This window comes from Pleurodeles waltl, unplaced genomic scaffold (assembly GCF_031143425.1).
Source record: "Pleurodeles waltl isolate 20211129_DDA unplaced genomic scaffold, aPleWal1.hap1.20221129 scaffold_72, whole genome shotgun sequence".
Classification (NCBI taxonomy): Eukaryota; Metazoa; Chordata; class Amphibia; order Caudata; family Salamandridae; genus Pleurodeles; species Pleurodeles waltl.
The window spans coordinates 1,981,032-1,998,928 of NW_027150393.1; the positions used below are offsets into that span (position 1 = coordinate 1,981,032).

Genomic DNA, 17,897 nt, shown 5'->3' on the forward strand with positions numbered 1-17,897 from the left:
CCCAGATTTACAAGAAAATGACTAAGCGCGACGCTGTGCCAAATTTGCAAGCCCCACGTGCCGTCATTTTCAAAATGCAGGAAAGCGCCGTATTTAGTAGAATACAGCGCACCCCTGTGCTTCCCCCTGCGCCAGCTCTAAATTAGCTGCTGAGCGCCAACGCAGCCGTTCTTGCACCATGGTACAAGGATGACTGCGTTGAGGGGGAAATTGTTTTTGTGCAGGAAGGGACACCTTCCTGCCCAAAAAAAAAATCTTCAATGGTGATTTGCTCTTACTTCTATGTGTGCTGCAGAATGCATCACACATAGCAAGAGCAAAAACAAGGAGAAATGAAAACATTTCTCCTCAGTGCGCCACTCTAACGACACCCCTGGGATGGCGTTGGATTTTGGCGCTGACGCAGATTTACGCCAACTCCTAAATCTGGAGCAGCATCAAAATGCTATGGTGTTGCTGTGGCACACTCCCAACAACACCCATTGCACGCCCCTTCCAGGGAACGCGCTGCGTGCTAAGGGGCCGTATTTACAAGGTGGTGTTAAGCCACAAAAAGTGGCTGAACGCCATCTTGTAAATACCGCGCAGTGCATAGTGCCACCGGGGCGTCACTAAAAGTGATGCTCCGGTGGCGATAGGGCCTTGTAAGTCTGGCACTTTATTTGCTCAAGGTGTGTGTTCTTGGTGAGGGCAGGAAAGCTATTTTCGCTCTCGTACCTTCCTTCCTTGGCTGGCTTGAATGCTGTAGGCTCAGGCTTCATTGCAAAGGTCAAACAGTGAGCAACTGACTGCCGTAAGCTGGCGCAACTCCTCTTGGTGAGCTGTGACAGATGCCCCAGGAGCGTAGTACCTCACGATGGTGAGGGATAGACACAGTCTCTTTTATCTCAGCTTGCCTGTCAGGTGAGGCAGGAAATGCAAATACTGTGAAAAAGCCCAGCGACTCGAACCAGGGACCTTTCGCATGTGAGGTGCGCATGATAACCACTACACTACACAAGCAGACACACTTGCCGGCTTGCTTCATGTGGCTATGCATTGTACTGGAACCACCACACTATGGAAACAGACACACCTGCTTGCTTTATGTGGCTATGCATTGGACTGGGATGCAAGGATGAGGGCCAATGTTCATGACGCTCAAAGCTGAGCCTTCCGGAACACAATCTCTTCCCTTGGAAGAAAGGAACTGGGATCACTTTCATTCCAAGAGGTGATTTCAGAACTGGACCCGAAATTACCATGGAGAAGCACTGTGCATTTAATGTTCCTACGAGCACTGCTGCTCCAGCACAGAAAAGCAGTTGCAAAGAAATCTCGCATACCTTCATGATGCTGAACCGTCTCGACGCCAGTATAAAGCATGTATTGCATTGCAACATGACATCTTACAAGAGTGAAAAGCAGAAATACTCCTGTTTAAAACACAGACTGAACCTATAAAGGTAGGGGTTTGTCTGGGATTTGAACCGAGGTCCTCTCACACCCGAAGCGAGAATCATACCCCTATACCAACTAGACTGCCGCTGCATAGTCATTTGAAACATCTTCTGAAGCGTCTTTCAGAAAAGCAGGGCCATTTGGAGGCTCTCTCTCTCTAAGCGTGCCATAGCAATTGATGTTTTCTGTCAAGGATTTTTTGTTTGTCTCTAGCAAGGCAAGAGGTAGTCAAAATGCCCTGTGCCAGTGAGCTGAACTAGGGGACTGATGTGAAAAGCAGACCCTTTCTGGTAGTTGTAACCCGCTGCTAGTCATGGACCCTTGCACCTTAGATTTCCCAACCAGAAGCACTGAAGGGCCTGCTAACTCTTGAGCCAGAGGAGCATGCCTCTTGGATTCAAGCACACTTGCTCGGTCAGCGCTCGATCAGGCTCGATCAGGCGAGATTTATATTAGTGGCTCATAGGCCTGAAACACTCACCTGGGAGACGCAGGGTGGCTGATTTCCCGGAATGGCCCTTGATGGGGAAATCACCTCCTTTCCCCCGCCTCATTTCAGAATTGTGTGCTAGTCGCAAGACAGTGTTCAGGGGTTCATGGGTACTGCCTACTCCCAGCTGCCTCTCTGTCTTCTTCATGTAAATTGCAAGTCACGAGGAGGCACCATTGCCAATATGCTCCGCCCACCTAACCAAGAAACCTAGTTTGAGCTTGTCTGCCTGTGTTGTTGCAGGGGCAGAGTCTTCTTTGCCCAAAAGGTGGCAGGAGAGCCTCACTTCAAACGATAGAATCAATTGCTTAAGTAGAAACCAGCATGGTAGTTACTGTCATAAAGTGCAGCTCTAACAGAAGGTGTGCCTGAGACGCCCCTTCCAGTAATACACAGAATTTTGATTGAGGGCCCAGCCGATGGGTTGGTGGATTTCTCCTCACATGCCACAGCAGCTTCCAAAGATAGTGGTCTGAGGAGCTGGCTCTGCAAGCAGAGCAAGATTTAAGGGAAGAAAATACACCTGTCAGAAGTGGGATTTGAACCCACGCCTCCATGAAGAGACCAGAAGGCTCAGCTTCACTGAAGATCAAGCTCTCTTGAGTCTGGCGCCTTAGACCACTCGGCCATCCTGACAGCCAAAACAGTGTGCAGGTCGGACTCTTCAGTCTGCACTTGTTGATTTTGCCGCTTGCAATGTTCCTATCAAAGTCACAGCTTTAAAGGCCCCACAATATAACATGGCCAAGAAAAAAAAAAAAAACAGAACAAGAAACAATGCACATGCACGACCACCGAGGGATGCAGATAACTTTTTAGCGTCCTGCAATAGTAAAGCACGTTTTACACAGGTCACAAGTTTTTAAAGGTCATTTCTGTCTAAGTGTGCATTGAGAGAGACTGAGGTTTTAGGGAGCAAACACAAAAGCTGCTGCTGCCAAGTGTTTCTGCCCGGTCTCAAACTGGGGACTTTTCGCGTGTGAGGCGAACGTGATAACCACTACACTACAGAAACAAGCTTGCTGATTTGACTGAAGGAGCACAGTTCCCCTCATATGTTTGCACGATTTCCTCTATACTTTATCAGCAGTTGCTCGGAATGCGAGGGGTAAGTGTGAAAATTGCAGCGGTGTCGGCCAGCATGCATACACTCAGACGTCCTGAAAAATCCCATAGCTGCGGGCAGAGACAGACAAATATCTGATGCCTAAATGCCAGGAAGGAGAGCCTGTGAAATCATCACACAGGGCGCACTGAGAGCAAGCAGGAAGGAAGCCAAGGCATTGTAATCCATTTTTCGCCTGAGGCAAAAAATATGTTTTGCGCAACAATGCTTCGAGTAAAATGAGAAATGTTGAGGGGTTGTGTATTTTGAGCAGGATTTGATTGTTTTCCGCTAAAATGGGCTCGTCCGCGATTTGAACCCGGGACCTCTCGCACCCTAAGCGAGAATCATACCCCTAGACCAACGAGCCTGGGCACAGAAATGCAACGGCTCCGACCCTGCTCGGAGGATTGGTGACAGAGAGTGGGAGACTACATCCCAAAGCAAGAAACTGCACATGGTGCTCTCTTTTGCAGTACGACTAGAGTCATTTGCATGGTCTTCATCGAACATGACATAAAAAGCCTCTATCCTTTAGACATTTTGGCCCAGATTTACAAGAAAATGACTAAGCGCGACGCTGTGCCAAATTTGCAAGCCCCACGTGCCGTCATTTTCAAAATGCAGGAAAGCGCCGTATTTAGTAGAATACAGCGCACCCCTGTGCTTCCCCCTGCGCCAGCTCTAAATTAGCTGCTGAGCGCCAACGCAGCCGTTCTTGCACCATGGTACAAGGATGACTGCGTTGAGGGGGAAATTGTTTTTGTGCAGGAAGGGAAACCTTCCTGCCCCAAAAAAAAATCTTCAATGGTGATTTGCTCTTACTTCTATGTGTGCTGCAGAATGCATCACACATAGAAAGAGCAAAAACAAGGAGAAATGAAAACATTTCTCCTCAGTGCGCCACTCTAACGACACCCCTGGGATGGCGTTGGATTTTGGCGCTGACGCAGATTTACGCCAACTCCTAAATCTGGAGCAGCATCAAAATGCTATGGTGTTGCTGTGGCACACTCCCAACAACACCCATTGCACGCCCCTTCCAGGGAACGCGCTGTGTGCTAAGGGGCCATATTTACAAGGTGGTGTTAAGCCACAAAAAGTGGCTGAACGCCATCTTGTAAATACCGCGCAGTGCATAGTGCCACCGGAGGCGTCACTAAAAGTGATGCTCCGGTGGCGATAGGGCCTTGTAAGTCTGGCACTTTATTTGCTCAAGGTGTGTGTTCTTGGTGAGGGCAGGAAAGCTATTTTCGCTCTCGTACCTTCCTTCCTTGGCTGGCTTGAATGCTGTAGGCTCAGGCTTCATTGCAAAGGTCAAACAGTGAGCAACTGACTGCCGTAAACTGGCGCAACTCCTCTTGGTGAGCTGTGACAGATGCCCCAGGAGCGTAGTACCTCACGATGGTGAGGGATAGACACAGTCTCTTTTATCTCAGCTTGCCTGTCAGGTGAGGCAGGAAATGCAAATACTGTGAAAAAGCCCAGCGACTCGAACCAGGGACCTTTCGCATGTGAGGTGCGCATGATAACCACTACACTACACAAGCAGACACACTTGCCGGCTTGCTTCATCTGGCTATGCATTGTACTGGAACCACCACACTATGGAAACAGACACACCTGCTTGCTTTATGTGGCTATGCATTGGACTGGGATGCAAGGATGAGGGCCAATGTTCATGACGCTCAAAGCTGAGCCTTCCGGAACACAATCTCTTCCCTTGGAAGAAAGGAACTGGGATCACTTTCATTCCAAGAGGTGATTTCAGAACTGGACCCGAAATTACCATGGAGAAGCACTGTGCATTTAATGTTCCTACGAGCACTGCTGCTCCAGCACAGAAAAGCAGTTGCAAAGAAATCTCGCATACCTTCATGATGCTGAACCGTCTCGACGCCAGTATAAAGCATGTATTGCATTGCAACATGACATCTTACAAGAGTGAAAAGCAGAAATACTCCTGTTTAAAACACAGACTGAACCTATAAAGGTAGGGGTTTGTCTGGGATTTGAACCGAGGTCCTCTCACACCCGAAGCGAGAATCATACCCCTATACCAACTAGACTGCCGCTGCATAGTCATTTGAAACATCTTCTGAAGCGTCTTTCAGAAAAGCAGGGCCATTTGGAGGCTCTCTCTCTCTAAGCGTGCCATAGCAATTGATGTTTTCTGTCAAGGATTTTTTGTTTGTCTCTAGCAAGGCAAGAGGTAGTCAAAATGCCCTGTGCCAGTGAGCTGAACTAGGGGACTGATGTGAAAAGCAGACCCTTTCTGGTAGTTGTAACCCGCTGCTAGTCATGGACCCTTGCACCTTAGATTTCCCAACCAGAAGCACTGAAGGGCCTGCTAGCTCTTGAGCCAGAGGAGCATGCCTCTTGGATTCAAGCACACTTGCTCGGTCAGCGCTCGATCAGGCTCGATCAGGCGAGATTTATATTAGTGGCTCATAGGCCTGAAACACTCACCTGGGAGACGCAGGGTGGCTGATTTCCCGGAATGGCCCTTGATGGGGAAATCACCTCCTTTCCCCCGCCTCATTTCAGAATTGTGTGCTAGTCGCAAGACAGTGTTCAGGGGTTCATGGGTACTGCCTACTCCCAGCTGCCTCTCTGTCTTCTTCATGTAAATTGCAAGTCACGAGGAGGCACCATTGCCAATATGCTCCGCCCACCTAACCAAGAAACCTAGTTTGAGCTTGTCTGCCTGTGTTGTTGCAGGGGCAGAGTCTTCTTTGCCCAAAAGGTGGCAGGAGAGCCTCACTTCAAACGATAGAATCAACTGCTTAAGTAGAAACCAGCATGGTAGTTACTGTCATAAAGTGCAGCTCTAACAGAAGGTGTGCCTGAGACGCCCCTTCCAGTAATACACAGAATTTTGATTGAGGGCCCAGCCGATGGGTTGGTGGATTTCTCCTCACAAGCCACAGCAGCTTCCAAAGATAGTGGTGTGAGGAGCTGGCTCTGCAAGCAGAGCAAGATTTAAGGGAAGAAAATACACCTGTCAGAAGTGGGATTTGAACCCACGCCTCCATGAAGAGACCAGAAGGCTCAGCTTCACTGAAGATCAAGCTCTCTTGAGTCTGGCGCCTTAGACCACTCGGCCATCCTGACAGCCAAAACAGTGTGCAGGTCGGACTCTTCAGTCTGCACTTGTTGATTTTGCCGCTTGCAATGTTCCTATCAAAGTCACAGCTTTAAAGGCCCCACAATATAACATGGCCAAGAAAAAAAAAAAAAAACAGAACAAGAAACAATGCACATGCACGACCACCGAGGGATGCAGATAACTTTTTAGCGTCCTGCAATAGTAAAGCACGTTTTACACAGGTCACAAGTTTTTAAAGGTCATTTCTGTCTAAGTGTGCATTGAGAGAGACTGAGGTTTTAGGGAGCAAACACAAAAGCTGCTGCTGCCAAGTGTTTCTGCCCGGTCTCAAACCGGGGACTTTTCGCGTGTGAGGCGAACGTGATAACCACTACACTACAGAAACAAGCTTGCTGATTTGACTGAAGGAGCACAGTTCCCCTCATATGTTTGCACGATTTCCTCTATACTTTATCAGCAGTTGCTCGGAATGCGAGGGGTAAGTGTGAAAATTGCAGCGGTGTCGGCCAGCATGCATACACTCAGACGTCCTGAAAAATCCCATAGCTGCGGGCAGAGACAGACAAATATCTGATGCCTAAATGCCAGGAAGGAGAGCCTGTGAAATCATCACACAGGGCGCACTGAGAGCAAGCAGGAAGGAAGCCAAGGCATTGTAATCCATTTTTCGCCTGAGGCAAAAAATATGTTTTGCGCAACAATGCTTCGAGTAAAATGAGAAATGTTGAGGGGTTGTGTATTTTGAGCAGGATTTGATTGTTTTCCGCTAAAATGGGCTCGTCCGGGATTTGAACCCGCGACCTCTCGCACCCTAAGCGAGAATCATATCCCTAGACCAACGAGCCTGGGCACAGAAATGCAACGGCTCCGACCCTGCTCGGAGGATTGGTGACAGAGAGTGGGAGACTACATCCCAAAGCAAGAAACTGCACATGGTGCTCTCTTTTGCAGTACGACTAGAGTCATTTGCATGGTCTTCATCGAACATGACATAAAAAGCCTCTATCCTTTAGACATTTTGGCCCAGATTTACAAGAAAATGACTAAGCGCGACGCTGTGCCAAATTTGCAAGCCCCACGTGCCGTCATTTTCAAAATGCAGGAAAGCGCCGTATTTAGTAGAATACAGCGCACCCCTGTGCTTCCCCCTGCGCCAGCTCTAAATTAGCTGCTGAGCGCCAACGCAGCCGTTCTTGCACCATGGTACAAGGATGACTGCGTTGAGGGGGAAATTGTTTTTGTGCAGGAAGGGACACCTTCCTGCCCAAAGAAAAAATCTTCAATGGTGATTTGCTCTTACTTCTATGTGTGCTGCAGAATGCATCACACATAGCAAGAGCAAAAACAAGGAGAAATGAAAACATTTCTCCTCAGTGCGCCACTCTAACGACACCCCTGGGATGGCGTTGGATTTTGGCGCTGACGCAGATTTACGCCAACTCCTAAATCTGGAGCAGCATCAAAATGCTATGGTGTTGCTGTGGCACACTCCCAACAACACCCATTGCACGCCCCTTCCAGGGAACGCGCTGCGTGCTAAGGGGCCGTATTTACAAGGTGGTGTTAAGCCACAAAAAGTGGCTGAACGCCATCTTGTAAATACCGCGCAGTGCATAGTGCCACCGGGGCGTCACTAAAAGTGATGCTCCGGTGGCGATAGGGCCTTGTAAGTCTGGCACTTTATTTGCTCAAGGTGTGTGTTCTTGGTGAGGGCAGGAAAGCTATTTTCGCTCTCGTACCTTCCTTCCTTGGCTGGCTTGAATGCTGTAGGCTCAGGCTTCATTGCAAAGGTCAAACAGTGAGCAACTGACTGCCGTAAGCTGGCGCAACTCCTCTTGGTGAGCTGTGACAGATGCCCCAGGAGCGTAGTACCTCACGATGGTGAGGGATAGACACAGTCTCTTTTATCTCAGCTTGCCTGTCAGGTGAGGCAGGAAATGCAAATACTGTGAAAAAGCCCAGCGACTCGAACCAGGGACCTTTCGCATGTGAGGTGCGCATGATAACCACTACACTACACAAGCAGACACACTTGCCGGCTTGCTTCATGTGGCTATGCATTGTACTGGAACCACCACACTATGGAAACAGACACACCTGCTTGCTTTATGTGGCTATGCATTGGACTGGGATGCAAGGATGAGGGCCAATGTTCATGACGCTCAAAGCTGAGCCTTCCGGAACACAATCTCTTCCCTTGGAAGAAAGGAACTGGGATCACTTTCATTCCAAGAGGTGATTTCAGAACTGGACCCGAAATTACCATGGAGAAGCACTGTGCATTTAATGTTCCTACGAGCACTGCTGCTCCAGCACAGAAAAGCAGTTGCAAAGAAATCTCGCATACCTTCATGATGCTGAACCGTCTCGACGCCAGTATAAAGCATGTATTGCATTGCAACATGACATCTTACAAGAGTGAAAAGCAGAAATACTCCTGTTTAAAACACAGACTGAACCTCTAAAGGTAGGGGTTTGTCTGGGATTTGAACCGAGGTCCTCTCACACCCGAAGCGAGAATCATACCCCTATACCAACTAGACTGCCGCTGCATAGTCATTTGAAACATCTTCTGAAGCGTCTTTCAGAAAAGCAGGGCCATTTGGAGGCTCTCTCTCTCTAAGCGTGCCATAGCAATTGATGTTTTCTGTCAAGGATTTTTTGTTTGTCTCTAGCAAGGCAAGAGGTAGTCAAAATGCCCTGTGCCAGTGAGCTGAACTAGGGGACTGATGTGAAAAGCAGACCCTTTCTGGTAGTTGTAACCCGCTGCTAGTCATGGACCCTTGCACCTTAGATTTCCCAACCAGAAGCACTGAAGGGCCTGCTAGCTCTTGAGCCAGAGGAGCATGCCTCTTGGATTCAAGCACACTTGCTCGGTCAGCGCTCGATCAGGCGAGATTCATATTAGTGGCTCATAGGCCTGAAACACTCACCTGGGAGACGCAGGGTGGCTGATTTCCCGGAATGGCCCTTGATGGGGAAATCACCTCCTTTCCCCCGCCTCATTTCAGAATTGTGTGCTAGTCGCAAGACAGTGTTCAGGGGTTCATGGGTACTGCCTACTCCCAGCTGCCTCTCTGTCTTCTTCATGTAAATTGCAAGTCACGAAGAGGCACCATTGCCAATATGCTCCGCCCACCTAACCAAGAAACCTAGTTTGAGCTTGTCTGCCTGTGTTGTTGCAGGGGCAGAGTCTTCTTTGCCCAAAAGGTGGCAGGAGAGCCTCACTTCAAACGATAGAATCAACTGCTTAAGTAGAAACCAGCATGGTAGTTACTGTCATAAAGTGCAGCTCTAACAGAAGGTGTGCCTGAGACGCCCCTTCCAGTAATACACAGAATTTTGATTGAGGGCCCAGCCGATGGGTTGGTGGATTTCTCCTCACATGCCACAGCAGCTTCCAAAGATAGTGGTCTGAGGAGCTGGCTCTGCAAGCAGAGCAAGATTTAAGGGAAGAAAATACACCTGTCAGAAGTGGGATTTGAACCCACGCCTCCATGAAGAGACCAGAAGGCTCAGCTTCACTGAAGATCAAGCTCTCTTGAGTCTGGCGCCTTAGACCACTCGGCCATCCTGACAGCCAAAACAGTGTGCAGGTCGGACTCTTCAGTCTGCACTTGTTGATTTTGCCGCTTGCAATGTTCCTATCAAAGTCACAGCTTTAAAGGCCCCACAATATAACATGGCCAAGAAAAAAAAAAAAAACAGAACAAGAAACAATGCACATGCACGACCACCGAGGGATGCAGATAACTTTTTAGCGTCCTGCAATAGTAAAGCACGTTTTACACAGGTCACAAGTTTTTAAAGGTCATTTCTGTCTAAGTGTGCATTGAGAGAGACTGAGGTTTTAGGGAGCAAACACAAAAGCTGCTGCTGCCAAGTGTTTCTGCCCGGTCTCAAACCAGGGACTTTTCGCGTGTGAGGCGAACGTGATAACCACTACACTACAGAAACAAGCTTGCTGATTTGACTGAAGGAGCACAGTTCCCCTCATATGTTTGCACGATTTCCTCTATACTTTATCAGCAGTTGCTCGGAATGCGAGGGGTAAGTGTGAAAATTGCAGCGGTGTCGGCCAGCATGCATACACTCAGACGTCCTGAAAAATCCCATAGCTGCGGGCAGAGACAGACAAATATCTGATGCCTAAATGCCAGGAAGGAGAGCCTGTGAAATCATCACACAGGGCGCACTGAGAGCAAGCAGGAAGGAAGCAAAGGCATTGTAATCCATTTTTCGCCTGAGGCAAAAAATATGTTTTGCGCAACAATGCTTCGAGTAAAATGAGAAATGTTGAGGGGTTGTGTATTTTGAGCAGGATTTGATTGTTTTCCGCTAAAATGGGCTCGTCCGGGATTTGAACCCGGGACCTCTCGCACCCTAAGCGAGAATCAAACCCCTAGACCAACGAGCCTGGGCACAGAAATGCAACGGCTCCGACCCTGCTCGGAGGATTGGTGACAGAGAGTGGGAGACTACATCCCAAAGCAAGAAACTGCACATGGTGCTCTCTTTTGCAGTACGACTAGAGTCATTTGCATGGTCTTCATCGAACATGACATAAAAAGCCTCTATCCTTTAGACATTTTGGCCCAGATTTACAAGAAAATGACTAAGCGCGACGCTGTGCCAAATTTGCAAGCCCCACGTGCCGTCATTTTCAAAATGCAGGAAAGCGCCGTATTTAGTAGAATACAGCGCACCCCTGTGCTTCCCCCTGCGCCAGCTCTAAATTAGCTGCTGAGCGCCAACGCAGCCGTTCTTGCACCATGGTACAAGGATGACTGCGTTGAGGGGGAAATTGTTTTTGTGCAGGAAGGGACACCTTCCTGCCCAAAAAAAAAATCTTCAATGGTGATTTGCTCTTACTTCTATGTGTGCTGCAGAATGCATCACACATAGCAAGAGCAAAAACAAGGAGAAATGAAAACATTTCTCCTCAGTGCGCCACTCTAACGACACCCCTGGGATGGCGTTGGATTTTGGCGCTGACGCAGATTTACGCCAACTCCTAAATCTGGAGCAGCATCAAAATGCTATGGTGTTGCTGTGGCACACTCCCAACAACACCCATTGCACGCCCCTTCCAGGGAACGCGCTGCGTGCTAAGGGGCCGTATTTACAAGGTGGTGTTAAGCCACAAAAAGTGGCTGAACGCCATCTTGTAAATACCGCGCAGTGCATAGTGCCACCGGGGCGTCACTAAAAGTGATGCTCCGGTGGCGATAGGGCCTTGTAAGTCTGGCACTTTATTTGCTCAAGGTGTGTGTTCTTGGTGAGGGCAGGAAAGCTATTTTCGCTCTCGTACCTTCCTTCCTTGGCTGGCTTGAATGCTGTAGGCTCAGGCTTCATTGCAAAGGTCAAACAGTGAGCAACTGACTGCCGTAAGCTGGCGCAACTCCTCTTGGTGAGCTGTGACAGATGCCCCAGGAGCGTAGTACCTCACGATGGTGAGGGATAGACACAGTCTCTTTTATCTCAGCTTGCCTGTCAGGTGAGGCAGGAAATGCAAATACTGTGAAAAAGCCCAGCGACTCGAACCAGGGACCTTTCGCATGTGAGGTGCGCATGATAACCACTACACTACACAAGCAGACACACTTGCCGGCTTGCTTCATGTGGCTATGCATTGTACTGGAACCACCACACTATGGAAACAGACACACCTGCTTGCTTTATGTGGCTATGCATTGGACTGGGATGCAAGGATGAGGGCCAATGTTCATGACGCTCAAAGCTGAGCCTTCCGGAACACAATCTCTTCCCTTGGAAGAAAGGAACTGGGATCACTTTCATTCCAAGAGGTGATTTCAGAACTGGACCCGAAATTACCATGGAGAAGCACTGTGCATTTAATGTTCCTACGAGCACTGCTGCTCCAGCACAGAAAAGCAGTTGCAAAGAAATCTCGCATACCTTCATGATGCTGAACCGTCTCGACGCCAGTATAAAGCATGTATTGCATTGCAACATGACATCTTACAAGAGTGAAAAGCAGAAATACTCCTGTTTAAAACACAGACTGAACCTATAAAGGTAGGGGTTTGTCTGGGATTTGAACCGAGGTCCTCTCACACCCGAAGCGAGAATCATACCCCTATACCAACTAGACTGCCGCTGCATAGTCATTTGAAACATCTTCTGAAGCGTCTTTCAGAAAAGCAGGGCCATTTGGAGGCTCTCTCTCTCTAAGCGTGCCATAGCAATTGATGTTTTCTGTCAAGGATTTTTTGTTTGTCTCTAGCAAGGCAAGAGGTAGTCAAAATGCCCTGTGCCAGTGAGCTGAACTAGGGGACTGATGTGAAAAGCAGACCCTTTCTGGTAGTTGTAACCCGCTGCTAGTCATGGACCCTTGCACCTTAGATTTCCCAACCAGAAGCACTGAAGGGCCTGCTAACTCTTGAGCCAGAGGAGCATGCCTCTTGGATTCAAGCACACTTGCTCGGTCAGCGCTCGATCAGGCTCGATCAGGCGAGATTTATATTAGTGGCTCATAGGCCTGAAACACTCACCTGGGAGACGCAGGGTGGCTGATTTCCCGGAATGGCCCTTGATGGGGAAATCACCTCCTTTCCCCCGCCTCATTTCAGAATTGTGTGCTAGTCGCAAGACAGTGTTCAGGGGTTCATGGGTACTGCCTACTCCCAGCTGCCTCTCTGTCTTCTTCATGTAAATTGCAAGTCACGAGGAGGCACCATTGCCAATATGCTCCGCCCACCTAACCAAGAAACCTAGTTTGAGCTTGTCTGCCTGTGTTGTTGCAGGGGCAGAGTCTTCTTTGCCCAAAAGGTGGCAGGAGAGCCTCACTTCAAACGATAGAATCAATTGCTTAAGTAGAAACCAGCATGGTAGTTACTGTCATAAAGTGCAGCTCTAACAGAAGGTGTGCCTGAGACGCCCCTTCCAGTAATACACAGAATTTTGATTGAGGGCCCAGCCGATGGGTTGGTGGATTTCTCCTCACATGCCACAGCAGCTTCCAAAGATAGTGGTCTGAGGAGCTGGCTCTGCAAGCAGAGCAAGATTTAAGGGAAGAAAATACACCTGTCAGAAGTGGGATTTGAACCCACGCCTCCATGAAGAGACCAGAAGGCTCAGCTTCACTGAAGATCAAGCTCTCTTGAGTCTGGCGCCTTAGACCACTCGGCCATCCTGACAGCCAAAACAGTGTGCAGGTCGGACTCTTCAGTCTGCACTTGTTGATTTTGCCGCTTGCAATGTTCCTATCAAAGTCACAGCTTTAAAGGCCCCACAATATAACATGGCCAAGAAAAAAAAAAAAAACAGAACAAGAAACAATGCACATGCACGACCACCGAGGGATGCAGATAACTTTTTAGCGTCCTGCAATAGTAAAGCACGTTTTACACAGGTCACAAGTTTTTAAAGGTCATTTCTGTCTAAGTGTGCATTGAGAGAGACTGAGGTTTTAGGGAGCAAACACAAAAGCTGCTGCTGCCAAGTGTTTCTGCCCGGTCTCAAACTGGGGACTTTTCGCGTGTGAGGCGAACGTGATAACCACTACACTACAGAAACAAGCTTGCTGATTTGACTGAAGGAGCACAGTTCCCCTCATATGTTTGCACGATTTCCTCTATACTTTATCAGCAGTTGCTCGGAATGCGAGGGGTAAGTGTGAAAATTGCAGCGGTGTCGGCCAGCATGCATACACTCAGACGTCCTGAAAAATCCCATAGCTGCGGGCAGAGACAGACAAATATCTGATGCCTAAATGCCAGGAAGGAGAGCCTGTGAAATCATCACACAGGGCGCACTGAGAGCAAGCAGGAAGGAAGCCAAGGCATTGTAATCCATTTTTCGCCTGAGGCAAAAAATATGTTTTGCGCAACAATGCTTCGAGTAAAATGAGAAATGTTGAGGGGTTGTGTATTTTGAGCAGGATTTGATTGTTTTCCGCTAAAATGGGCTCGTCCGCGATTTGAACCCGGGACCTCTCGCACCCTAAGCGAGAATCATACCCCTAGACCAACGAGCCTGGGCACAGAAATGCAACGGCTCCGACCCTGCTCGGAGGATTGGTGACAGAGAGTGGGAGACTACATCCCAAAGCAAGAAACTGCACATGGTGCTCTCTTTTGCAGTACGACTAGAGTCATTTGCATGGTCTTCATCGAACATGACATAAAAAGCCTCTATCCTTTAGACATTTTGGCCCAGATTTACAAGAAAATGACTAAGCGCGACGCTGTGCCAAATTTGCAAGCCCCACGTGCCGTCATTTTCAAAATGCAGGAAAGCGCCGTATTTAGTAGAATACAGCGCACCCCTGTGCTTCCCCCTGCGCCAGCTCTAAATTAGCTGCTGAGCGCCAACGCAGCCGTTCTTGCACCATGGTACAAGGATGACTGCGTTGAGGGGGAAATTGTTTTTGTGCAGGAAGGGAAACCTTCCTGCCCCAAAAAAAAATCTTCAATGGTGATTTGCTCTTACTTCTATGTGTGCTGCAGAATGCATCACACATAGAAAGAGCAAAAACAAGGAGAAATGAAAACATTTCTCCTCAGTGCGCCACTCTAACGACACCCCTGGGATGGCGTTGGATTTTGGCGCTGACGCAGATTTACGCCAACTCCTAAATCTGGAGCAGCATCAAAATGCTATGGTGTTGCTGTGGCACACTCCCAACAACACCCATTGCACGCCCCTTCCAGGGAACGCGCTGTGTGCTAAGGGGCCATATTTACAAGGTGGTGTTAAGCCACAAAAAGTGGCTGAACGCCATCTTGTAAATACCGCGCAGTGCATAGTGCCACCGGAGGCGTCACTAAAAGTGATGCTCCGGTGGCGATAGGGCCTTGTAAGTCTGGCACTTTATTTGCTCAAGGTGTGTGTTCTTGGTGAGGGCAGGAAAGCTATTTTCGCTCTCGTACCTTCCTTCCTTGGCTGGCTTGAATGCTGTAGGCTCAGGCTTCATTGCAAAGGTCAAACAGTGAGCAACTGACTGCCGTAAACTGGCGCAACTCCTCTTGGTGAGCTGTGACAGATGCCCCAGGAGCGTAGTACCTCACGATGGTGAGGGATAGACACAGTCTCTTTTATCTCAGCTTGCCTGTCAGGTGAGGCAGGAAATGCAAATACTGTGAAAAAGCCCAGCGACTCGAACCAGGGACCTTTCGCATGTGAGGTGCGCATGATAACCACTACACTACACAAGCAGACACACTTGCCGGCTTGCTTCATCTGGCTATGCATTGTACTGGAACCACCACACTATGGAAACAGACACACCTGCTTGCTTTATGTGGCTATGCATTGGACTGGGATGCAAGGATGAGGGCCAATGTTCATGACGCTCAAAGCTGAGCCTTCCGGAACACAATCTCTTCCCTTGGAAGAAAGGAACTGGGATCACTTTCATTCCAAGAGGTGATTTCAGAACTGGACCCGAAATTACCATGGAGAAGCACTGTGCATTTAATGTTCCTACGAGCACTGCTGCTCCAGCACAGAAAAGCAGTTGCAAAGAAATCTCGCATACCTTCATGATGCTGAACCGTCTCGACGCCAGTATAAAGCATGTATTGCATTGCAACATGACATCTTACAAGAGTGAAAAGCAGAAATACTCCTGTTTAAAACACAGACTGAACCTATAAAGGTAGGGGTTTGTCTGGGATTTGAACCGAGGTCCTCTCACACCCGAAGCGAGAATCATACCCCTATACCAACTAGACTGCCGCTGCATAGTCATTTGAAACATCTTCTGAAGCGTCTTTCAGAAAAGCAGGGCCATTTGGAGGCTCTCTCTCTCTAAGCGTGCCATAGCAATTGATGTTTTCTGTCAAGGATTTTTTGTTTGTCTCTAGCAAGGCAAGAGGTAGTCAAAATGCCCTGTGCCAGTGAGCTGAACTAGGGGACTGATGTGAAAAGCAGACCCTTTCTGGTAGTTGTAACCCGCTGCTAGTCATGGACCCTTGCACCTTAGATTTCCCAACCAGAAGCACTGAAGGGCCTGCTAGCTCTTGAGCCAGAGGAGCATGCCTCTTGGATTCAAGCACACTTGCTCGGTCAGCGCTCGATCAGGCTCGATCAGGCGAGATTTATATTAGTGGCTCATAGGCCTGAAACACTCACCTGGGAGACGCAGGGTGGCTGATTTCCCGGAATGGCCCTTGATGGGGAAATCACCTCCTTTCCCCCGCCTCATTTCAGAATTGTGTGCTAGTCGCAAGACAGTGTTCAGGGGTTCATGGGTACTGCCTACTCCCAGCTGCCTCTCTGTCTTCTTCATGTAAATTGCAAGTCACGAGGAGGCACCATTGCCAATATGCTCCGCCCACCTAACCAAGAAACCTAGTTTGAGCTTGTCTGCCTGTGTTGTTGCAGGGGCAGAGTCTTCTTTGCCCAAAAGGTGGCAGGAGAGCCTCACTTCAAACGATAGAATCAACTGCTTAAGTAGAAACCAGCATGGTAGTTACTGTCATAAAGTGCAGCTCTAACAGAAGGTGTGCCTGAGACGCCCCTTCCAGTAATACACAGAATTTTGATTGAGGGCCCAGCCGATGGGTTGGTGGATTTCTCCTCACAAGCCACAGCAGCTTCCAAAGATAGTGGTGTGAGGAGCTGGCTCTGCAAGCAGAGCAAGATTTAAGGGAAGAAAATACACCTGTCAGAAGTGGGATTTGAACCCACGCCTCCATGAAGAGACCAGAAGGCTCAGCTTCACTGAAGATCAAGCTCTCTTGAGTCTGGCGCCTTAGACCACTCGGCCATCCTGACAGCCAAAACAGTGTGCAGGTCGGACTCTTCAGTCTGCACTTGTTGATTTTGCCGCTTGCAATGTTCCTATCAAAGTCACAGCTTTAAAGGCCCCACAATATAACATGGCCAAGAAAAAAAAAAAAAAACAGAACAAGAAACAATGCACATGCACGACCACCGAGGGATGCAGATAACTTTTTAGCGTCCTGCAATAGTAAAGCACGTTTTACACAGGTCACAAGTTTTTAAAGGTCATTTCTGTCTAAGTGTGCATTGAGAGAGACTGAGGTTTTAGGGAGCAAACACAAAAGCTGCTGCTGCCAAGTGTTTCTGCCCGGTCTCAAACCGGGGACTTTTCGCGTGTGAGGCGAACGTGATAACCACTACACTACAGAAACAAGCTTGCTGATTTGACTGAAGGAGCACAGTTCCCCTCATATGTTTGCACGATTTCCTCTATACTTTATCAGCAGTTGCTCGGAATGCGAGGGGTAAGTGTGAAAATTGCAGCGGTGTCGGCCAGCATGCATACACTCAGACGTCCTGAAAAATCCCATAGCTGCGGGCAGAGACAGACAAATATCTGATGCCTAAATGCCAGGAAGGAGAGCCTGTGAAATCATCACACAGGGCGCACTGAGAGCAAGCAGGAAGGAAGCCAAGGCATTGTAATCCATTTTTCGCCTGAGGCAAAAAATATGTTTTGCGCAACAATGCTTCGAGTAAAATGAGAAATGTTGAGGGGTTGTGTATTTTGAGCAGGATTTGATTGTTTTCCGCTAAAATGGGCTCGTCCGGGATTTGAACCCGCGACCTCTCGCACCCTAAGCGAGAATCATATCCCTAGACCAACGAGCCTGGGCACAGAAATGCAACGGCTCCGACCCTGCTCGGAGGATTGGTGACAGAGAGTGGGAGACTACATCCCAAAGCAAGAAACTGCACATGGTGCTCTCTTTTGCAGTACGACTAGAGTCATTTGCATGGTCTTCATCGAACATGACATAAAAAGCCTCTATCCTTTAGAC

General features: G+C 48.6%; 6 non-coding genes across 6 annotated transcripts; all 6 read right to left on the minus strand.

The window, feature by feature from the left end:
• Positions 1–2,454: 2,454 nt before the first annotated feature.
• TRNAL-CAA (transfer RNA leucine (anticodon CAA)) lies at positions 2,455–2,566 on the minus strand. Its single transcript has 2 exons — positions 2,529–2,566; positions 2,455–2,500 (listed from the first exon to the last, which is right to left on the minus strand). It is a non-coding gene; the product is annotated as a tRNA-Leu (tRNA).
• A 3,471-nt stretch (positions 2,567–6,037) lies between these two features.
• On the minus strand, positions 6,038–6,149 carry TRNAL-CAA (transfer RNA leucine (anticodon CAA)). The gene is made up of 2 exons: positions 6,112–6,149; positions 6,038–6,083 (listed from the first exon to the last, which is right to left on the minus strand). It is a non-coding gene; the product is annotated as a tRNA-Leu (tRNA).
• Positions 6,150–9,610: 3,461 nt separating this feature from the next.
• Positions 9,611–9,722, minus strand: TRNAL-CAA (transfer RNA leucine (anticodon CAA)). Its single transcript has 2 exons — positions 9,685–9,722; positions 9,611–9,656 (listed from the first exon to the last, which is right to left on the minus strand). It is a non-coding gene; the product is annotated as a tRNA-Leu (tRNA).
• Positions 9,723–10,489: 767 nt separating this feature from the next.
• Positions 10,490–10,561, minus strand: TRNAP-AGG (transfer RNA proline (anticodon AGG)). Its single transcript has one exon. It is a non-coding gene; the product is annotated as a tRNA-Pro (tRNA).
• A 2,631-nt stretch (positions 10,562–13,192) lies between these two features.
• Positions 13,193–13,304, minus strand: TRNAL-CAA (transfer RNA leucine (anticodon CAA)). Its single transcript has 2 exons — positions 13,267–13,304; positions 13,193–13,238 (listed from the first exon to the last, which is right to left on the minus strand). It is a non-coding gene; the product is annotated as a tRNA-Leu (tRNA).
• A 3,471-nt stretch (positions 13,305–16,775) lies between these two features.
• Positions 16,776–16,887, minus strand: TRNAL-CAA (transfer RNA leucine (anticodon CAA)). Its single transcript has 2 exons — positions 16,850–16,887; positions 16,776–16,821 (listed from the first exon to the last, which is right to left on the minus strand). It is a non-coding gene; the product is annotated as a tRNA-Leu (tRNA).
• Positions 16,888–17,897: the final 1,010 nt, after the last annotated feature.